Source organism: Chiloscyllium plagiosum, chromosome 32, assembly GCF_004010195.1.
Source record: "Chiloscyllium plagiosum isolate BGI_BamShark_2017 chromosome 32, ASM401019v2, whole genome shotgun sequence".
Classification (NCBI taxonomy): Eukaryota; Metazoa; Chordata; class Chondrichthyes; order Orectolobiformes; family Hemiscylliidae; genus Chiloscyllium; species Chiloscyllium plagiosum.
In genome coordinates, this window is record NC_057741.1 from 29,615,769 (window position 1) to 29,622,343 (window position 6,575).

General features: G+C 39.4%; 1 long non-coding RNA gene across 8 annotated transcripts in view; it reads right to left on the minus strand.

Moving 5' to 3' along the window:
- The window catches only part of LOC122539464, a 42,166-nt gene that overhangs the window by 12,571 nt on the left and 23,020 nt on the right, over positions 1-6,575 (minus strand). For 4 of the 8 annotated variants that reach the window (XR_006309092.1, XR_006309097.1, XR_006309094.1 and 1 more), the window contains one exon: positions 4,088-4,333. The exons of the other annotated variants lie outside the window; for them this stretch is intronic. This is a non-coding gene — a long non-coding RNA (uncharacterized LOC122539464). Of the gene's footprint in view, positions 1-4,087; positions 4,334-6,575 lie in introns of those variants that run through there. 8 annotated transcript variants of the gene reach the window in all.

Here is a 6,575-nt window from a genome sequence, read left to right on the forward strand (position 1 = left end):
CTTCTAAGGATTCACTCGATCTATCCTGTCTGTACCTGACATATGCTTCCTTCTTTTTCTTAACCAAACCCTCAATTTCTTTAGTCATCCAGCATTCCCTATACCTACCAGCCTTCCCTTTCACCCTGACAGGAATATACTTTCTCTGGATTCTTGCTATTTCATTTCTGAAGGCTTCCCATTTTCCAGCTGTCCCTTTACCTGCGAACATCTGCCTTCAATCAGCTTTTGAAAGTTCTTGCCTAATACTGTCAAAATTGGCCTTTCTCCAATTTAGAACTTCAATTTATTTCCAAAGATGCTGCCACATCTGGTGAGCCTTTGCAGTGATTTCTGTCTTTTGGTTTTGAAAATAATCAATGCATTTTAGTTCCTAGTTCACTGCCTGAGAACAGTTCAGTGATCGTCTGCATATCTTATTTGATGGCTTCACTCCTGCTGGATGCCGGAGATCTCAATAGTTGACACCTGAATCAAATGACGACTTGGAAATCCTGTGCCACAGAGATAGCTAGCTGCTTGTGGACAGCTCTCTCAAAGGTCAGCACTGAGCTAAGCAAACAGGAGCTATTGATTGGTGAGAGTTGAAGTAGGGTGGGAGAAGTATAGAGCAGGGAACCTGGGGAATCACACATGCCAAACTCTTTAGTCTCCACAATGCATTGAAAGAAGCAGATAAGTTATACTGCAAATTCTTCTTATGTTCTTTGGCTTCAGGAGTTATTCCTTTATTGTCACGTGTGTTTATTGCAAATACAGTGAAAAATGTTGTTTAGTGTCTCTACTCTCTGGCGCCATCTTAAAACAAAGGAAATAAACCAAAAAAAACAGAATATAGAGCCAGAAAAAATAAAACAGTGAAGTTCCTCTTGCAGTCTTATCTCAATAAAGTTAGGCAGGTCCTGCTTCAAACTCAGCCATGGGTATTGATCTGGACTCACCGCATGAGTCCATGCGGCTAATGCCACTTCTGGAACAAAGAGTCGCCACTCTCCTGCTCCATCTCACCTCCACTGCTGCCGCCATGAGTTCACTCTTGGCCAACCTCACTGATTTAGTCATTGCTTGTCCCTCGTGGTCCTGTGCTGGAACCATCGCAGCCTGTGCCATCAGGTGCTGGGTGTAGTCACTGACGTGGAGCCTCAGCTCAGCTTGCAGGTCTGGATTGGGAATTAAAACTAGACTGCTCCTCGTTTGCCAGGAGACCTCTGGCTAGAGTGGAGCCACATCCACTTCCATCCTGTCGTTTCTGCCACCCATACCTCCTCCTCCAACATTTACTTAGCACAGGTCCATATGATGCCCCAACCTCCATCATGGAGAGGACAGGGCGGCAAGTCGAAGTCCAGGTTGCTGATATCCCTGAGGAGCTCAGGTGCTGTGCCTACATACACTTTTACCTGCCTGTTGTATGCTGGAACTATGGCTAGTGATATGTAAATTGCTACCTTCCCCAAAAGGAGTCCTTTTATATCAATGTCAACTGTGGCATGGGTAAAGGCACTAATGCTTGCTTAAGGCAACCTTGTCTTTAACAAATATGCTGCAACTGCAATTCTGGCTGGAATTGCAAATATGCATCCTGTGCCATTTAGTGATTACACAGCCTCATTGTACCTGAAAAATGGGAGCCATGTTGCTCAATTTCTAGATCTTTGTGTCATGGTCATTTATATCCTGAACACCACCAAAAAGGTGTATCTGGTCAATTTAAATCTTTATTCTGTCCATTTGTCTAATTTGTTGGTGAATCGATTTAGCTTTCATGCTCCTTTATATTAGAACAATGTTATCACAAGTTTTTTTAAAAAAATGTACACTACTGACTGTATACTATAGCTGGAGGTTCACCTTTGTTTTAATCATAGTGTGTTTAAAATTTTCCTGATATCGTTCCTGAAATGACTGTTTACTGAACTGACTCTTCTCTGTCACTTTAATGCTGCTTGTTTGAGCCTCAGTCGGTATGTCGTGAATTTGTTTCTAGGAAATGTTTGCGCTCTTCAAGGTGCATGATGTCAGTGCTATTCTTGGTATCGCAGATTGAGCCACACACACACCAAAAGGTTAGACGCAGAATGAAGCTGTCTTTACACTGTTCCTAGTATTTGCATCAAAAATTGATTTGAACAACTTCTACAGGACCAATGTAAACATATCGACATTCAATATCAGTCTTATCGTTGCTTAGTTTCAGTTATGTCAAATTGTCAGAGATTATTGTGTTATTGACCTATATCTACTAAGAACTTCGTGCAGACTGGTAAAACCTAGTTGGTAAAAAGACATGTTCAATGTGGTTGACTCTGCTCTGCCATCTGAACAATTAGCAATGGGCAATAAATTCTAGCCTCTGAATGAATTTTTAAAAATTCTATCAACGCAAACTAAATTTGAACTTGAGGTGAGGAAATAATCTGCTCACTGGCTAATGCAGTCTACTTTTCAACCTGCATCACTTTCAGGCATTTTGGGAGTCTTTCTTAATTTTTAAAAGGATATAGAATTAATGATATTGAAAAATGTAGAGATTTTATTTTAATGATAGTAGAGATTAGACCAGAGGGTGAACACTCGCTGTGTTTTCCCTTTGTACATTTGCAATTGCAATCAAGCAGGTTCAGAAAATCAAGAGCCCTGAGACTATGGAACATCTGTGGACAATGTTTAGTTTCTTTACTATCATCCATGTACAAAATCTAGCTACTGCTTGCGGTATTGTGGAAAAATCTTGGCACGGGATTATTTGCCTTCTTACTGGACTGTATGATTCACACGAGCAGGTGGGTCATCAACTGTTAGAGCCCACACTTGCACCAAAGAGATGGCACACTAGGTCTGTTTTGCATCAGAGCAACATGTGGGCCATCAGACAATGTTCAGCTAGACAACAGAGGAGTGGCATTGGGGAATGATGGTGTGGCCAGCCATGTCAAAACTGACCAAAAAAAGGAGATTGTGGACAGTACATCACAGTCAGATTCACTGAGAGCTTGGTACCAAGGCTCAGCTAATACCTCAGTGTTGTGTGGAATTTTTTTTTGACTAAGTTTGTCTTTTATCACTTTGGACCACACTTGGAACTGGGCCAAAAAGGCAATTATCTCCTAATAAAACTGAACTGTATTTAATAAAGTAGTCACTTTGATTCAGACAAGCATGATTGAAGGATGTGTGTTGACCCATTCACCGCAGAAATTGGCAGATGTGCTCGTTTGGAGTATGACACAGTACATTGGAATTTAACAAGTCATTATGACCTATTGGAGGAAATTAAGTTTTGTAGGTGGCTTTGCTGCTAGTTTTGGGATGTAATTTTTAAAAAATCAACTACTGTAAATAAATTTGTGAACATGAAGCCTTAACCCTATGGTTTATTTGGGAGAAAGCAAGGTTCTTTGGGATAGTTGCACACCATCCTTTTTACTTCAGTTGTACTTTAAGGTCCTGACCTTATTGTTTCTTAATTCAGAGTTCCACATCACATGCAAATGCAGAATAATGAGAGTGCTAGAAATCTGAAATAAAACAAGATTTGCATCATAAACAGAAAATGTTGAAGAAAAGGCACACATTTTCACAACTGAGTTTTGAAGAAAAGTTATATTGGTCTCTAAACATTAATTCTGTTCCTCTCTCCATAGATGCTGTCAGACCTGCTGAGTTTTTATTTCAGATTTTCTGCCTTCACAGTATTTTGCTTTCTTTAAGATTTGCGTTTATATTGTGACTTTCGTGAATTCCAAAGCACAATGTATTCAATGAAGTACTGTTGTAATGTTGAAAACATGACAGTCAATTTGTATAAAGCAAGCTCCCACAAACTGCATTGTAACAAAACTAAATAATCTGTTTTTGTGATGTTGACCAACAAATATTGGTCAGGGCAAGAGGAGTAACTGCCAACTTCGAGTTGGTGAAGTGGGATCTTTTTTCTCTACTTGAGGGAGCAAACATGACCTCAGTTTAACAATGATTTGGAGATGCCGGTGTTGAACTGGGGTGCACAAAGTTAAAAATTACACAACACTAGGTTATAGTCCAACAGGTTTAATTGGAAGCACTAGCTTTTGGAAGCTAGTGTGCTTCCAATTAAACCTGTTGGACTATAACCTGGTGGTGAGTCATTTTTAACTCAGTTTAACAACTCATTCAAAACATGCCATCTCTGACAGTGCAGCACTCGCCCAGTGCTACAGAAGAGTGTCGACCGTGGTCTTTATGGTGAAGTTCTGAAGTGGGATGTGAACCAAGAACCTTCTCACTCCAAGGCAAGTGCAATCAACTGAGCCACAGCTGACAGGAGTTGCTGAAAATAGTCAATATCAACCATCTGTGTTGAGAGAAACAAAGTTGATATTTTAGCTAATTCATTTTTCATAAAAACCAGTAAGTCAATAATTTGACAGTTTTTAAGCAAATAGAGGTGAAGGAGGAAATTTGAAAAAAGGAAGGTCTTGAGGGAGGGAAGGCAGGAGAGATTAACAGTCAAGACAAGAGGAACATTTGCTTTTCACTATGTCAGCCATGATTCAGTTGTAAGTAGTCCTGCTTGAGTCGTAAAATTGTAGGTTCAGTCACTGCTCCAGGAATTTGTGTACAGGCTGACACTCCAGGGCGGTACTGAGGAAGTGCTGTATTTATGGGCCACACCACCACTTGTGGAGCAATGAGCACCTAATTCGTCCCACCTTGGCATTTAAGAAAGAGATGTTTCTGTTTTCAGTGCTCTTTGATAGCTGTTAAATGTACTAGGAGATTATGTGAATTAACAGTTGGTCACACAAAGCTTGTGTTTAAAGTATTTCTCATTCTCCTATAATGAACTAGCAAAATAAATGAGCAGTGTTTGAAATGATCAATTGGTATCAAATATCATACGTTACTGGTTGCCTGTTGTCATTAGCTGCCTTCACAAATTGGGGGTTAGGGAGGCAGTGGTGTAGTGGTATTGTTGGTGGACAAGTAAGCCAGAGAACTTAGCTAATGCTCTGGGGACAAAGGTTTAAGTCTTACCATGGCAGATGGTAAAAATTGAATCAATGGAAGTGTGGAATAAAGTCTGTCTAATGGCAACCATTAATCATTGTCATAATCATAATTGTTATTGGTTGTTGTGAAAACTCATCTGCTTCTCTTATGCCTGTGGAGAAGGAAATCTCTTGTCCCTGCCAGGTCTGAATTACATGTGACTCCAGACCTATATCAATGTGATTGACTCTTAGCTGCCTTCCAAATTGATCCTAGTAATTCATTAGTTCATAAACCAATTAAGAATGGGCCACAACAATTGGCCCAGGCAGTGGCACACACTTTGCATCAATGAATAAAACAGAATCTGTCATCATGCCTACTCGTAGTCCATCTTTTAAGGCACACCTTCTTTGGTGACCATTCCTAACGTTATCAGTTTTGGCTCAACATCCATTTTATTTTGACTGTACCTTCCATGAAGCACTACCAAGCATTTTCCTGCCTTAAGTCAATTTTTGGATTATTTGGTTCTGATGCCTTGTTTTCTAGCATCTCATAAACCACCAACAAAGTAAACATGGGAAGTGCTCAGTAGAGGTTCTATGCCTGTGTTACAAGGCATCGAGCCATCTGAAGGTTGTGATGACATTTTAACAAACCACTCATGTTGTATGAGCTAGTGCACTTTAACACACCACAGGCTATGTGCTCCCCTGCAAGCAATATTTTATTGACTTACAGTAAACTCTTTGACTTTCCAATTAAATAAATTATAACAAACATTTCAAAATGTGAGAATGCAATACATAAATCTAGGAGTTACTGTTCAAGATTTCAGAGGAGCAATGCTTAACTTGCTTTATTCGCCTGTGTGTTAATGGAAGAATTAATCCATTTTCCTTTCTAAATCTTGTTTCGTATGTCCTAGTCCTGATAAGTGCAAGATGAAAAGCTCAATGTTGTCTCCCTGTAGAAATGCCTAAGAGCTAGAAATATGCCGTGTTATTGTCATAGTTTTAAGACAGATGAAAAGTCACTTCTCTCAATGGATTGTGAATCAATGGAATTCACGACCATAGAGTGCGATGGATGTCGGGACATTGAGTAATTTTAAGGAAGAGAGATTTTGAATTAGTAATGGGTTAAAGGATAATGGGGAGTTGAGGCAGAGATGAGATTAGCCATGATCGTATTGAATGTCAGAACAAGCTTGAGAGACTGAATTGACTATTCCTGCTCCTACTTCTTATTTTCAGATGTGTTCATTTAATAAACTTCCGGATTTTCTAAGCTTCAGTGCATCTCCATAGTGCCCCATGGTTCATTTAAAAAGTATGGTGTAGTTTTCTAACTATAGTTCAACACTAATGTTTCAAATTATCATCTAGTTTAAAATTAAATCTTTACCAATCAAATCTTTACAATAGCTGCGTTCATCAGTAAGTCAATTTAATACCCCAATAAGCATTTAGGGAAATTGGTCATGTGGTATACTGTATAGTTGATCCAGAATTCCAATTTAGTGGGACAAAAGCATAACTTGCATGTTCTTGAGTTTGGTGTCACTTTGAGTATACTAGAGGTACAATCAGAGTCAATTG